Raw genomic sequence first — 2,427 nt, forward strand, 5'->3', positions numbered from 1 at the left:
TACTTGAAACATTGTTGTATTCATCATGACAAAAGCATCACTACCAGGAATGCCTAGTGAGTTTTACTTAATACAAAAAAATATTGTGGAGGAAATTAGTTTGAGAAGGTGGGTAGAGAATATTATGTAAAGCTGGAGGAGTTGAGCTGTCAATCATAAGAGATGAGAAAGGAGGAATATATTGAGAGAACAGAGTTTGTGTCTTCCCTATCAGACACCAAGCTTGTGGTTGTGACAGCTGATGCATACATCTGTCGTGTGAGAGGTTTACTTGGTGCCTGCAACAATATAGGTCCTGAACAAGTTTGATGTATATTAAATTTCAAGATCAAAGTATCTACCACAATTTTAAAATAAAACCTTCCAACCTATCCCAAGTAAATTCAGGGGAAAAAAACTAAGTAGCAAAGGTAATTAGAGCTATAGATATATTTTTTAAAGTATAACATGATTATGAGCAATAACAGTTGTAAGAAAGTATAACATAAGATATTATCATAATCCATCACAAAATAGACCAATGAATATGGGTCCTAACATAATCATAATAGAAATGTATAATTTAAGAAAATTTAACAGACATTTGCTTGGTTAGCATCTGTGTGAAGACTACACGTAAATAATGAAAGCAAAGATATTTTTCTAACTCATTAAATGCTGTGTTGAACAGAAAATATTTCAGTAAAATAGTGGAATATTTGTGTTCAATTAAAAAAAAAAAAAGACGTTCTCTCCAGCTGTAATCATTCAATGTTTTCCTAAATATGTAAAGGAATTGGTAATGTGGTAAAGGGTAATTTAATTGTTAATAAAACATCACTAATCATAAGGTTTTAGGTGATGCTATTGTGGACATGAAGATTAAAACATAACTACAGTTATATGGAAAAATACGGGCTTTCAGAAATGGGAATATACATGTCAATATAGGCAAGGAATACAATAGACATATGCCACTGAAACTGAAGCAAGACAGATAATAGCTCATAGGTAATAGATTTTCATCATGTAGTGAATAATAAATAACTGGATGTAAAAACTTGATGCACCTAGAGAACATAAGGGTAGGTGAAATGTCACACTTACAAGTGTAAATATCATGATTTTTTTATATGAGAGCCTTGATGTATACACAAATTAAAGGGCAAAGTAAAAATAGATCCTAATAAGCAAGGAGAAAGGCCTTTTGCAAAAGAGAAAGTGGCCATGAGTTAGAGAGAAGGTGAAGCAAAAGAAAGGAATGAAAAGGGGACAAGGAGGGGTTATGTACCTGTGCCAACTCCCAGTGGTGACTAAATATTATGCTTTGTAAACAAGTGCTGATAAAAATAAAAATTTCAAGATACAAGAAAAAATAATCTGATTGGAGACTATAATTTATGAGAAAAAGTGGTGAAGTGTTGGGGATTCTCCAGAAAAAAGAACTCATATTCAACAGAAGTTGTAGACTCTAAAGCCAGAGAATAGGAAGGGAAGTAACTGGTAGAGCCAGGGCTCAATGGAAACAAATGTTGCTTCAGAATACTTGATTCCGTAGACTAAATATGAGGATTTCACAAGATCGCTCCTCTCAGGGGAAGCCCAGTACCCACCTTGTCTTCCTCTCTCCTTCTTCCTCCAACTGCCCTCACTAGGACATGTCCACCTCTCCTGTGGCTGTCACCGCAGCTTTCCATTCTACAAGCTCTGGCCCTAGGAAACGTACTAACCTTTTCACAGAGGATGAGCACAGAAATAAAGGGGAGTGGCTGCAGGTGTGTGTTGTACTTTCTAGATTCTAAAGATTTGAATCCCAAAGCTCATAATTAAATAAATTGTTGTATGATCTTTTCAGTCTCCAAAGAAATAAGCTCCCTTCGGATGAAAGACAAAAAATCAGTGGAAAAATTTTCACTCCATATTATATGTATTGAGGTATCACATAATGAGATCATTTTATCTCCATGAGGAGAAACTCATTTTGTCTTTTACTGATTTCAAAGTCACAAGTTTTGCACCAAGCAATACACAATTTCTTCATGAAAACTTTTCTAGAAAATTCTTGCCACGGTACTGGAACAACATTTGGAAATTTTATGGATAGTTGTCCACAATGACACAAAGTATTAGAAGTCTTTCTTGGTAATTTTTTCTCAACATCTTTATTTTTCTATTTTATGTTTTAGGTGGACAAATGAAATTGTATGCATCTCTCATGTACAGCATGGTTATCAGGAATGTAATAATTTGAAAAATCACCTAGGTAAGAAAACTGTTTCCATTACTTCATAGTATTATATTTATGAAGAGAACACTTAACATCTATTCAGAATTTTTCTAGAATATAATAGATTATCATTAATTATACTCAGTATGTTTCAAAATCTACCTTAATTTTAATTGTATTTATCAGTATATATTTAACAAACATGATATTTACATTCCTAT

Source organism: Heterocephalus glaber, unplaced genomic scaffold, assembly GCF_053883595.1.
Source record: "Heterocephalus glaber isolate CG9 unplaced genomic scaffold, H.glaber_assembly_v1.0 deba00001869, whole genome shotgun sequence".
NCBI lineage: Eukaryota > Metazoa > Chordata > Mammalia > Rodentia > Bathyergidae > Heterocephalus > Heterocephalus glaber.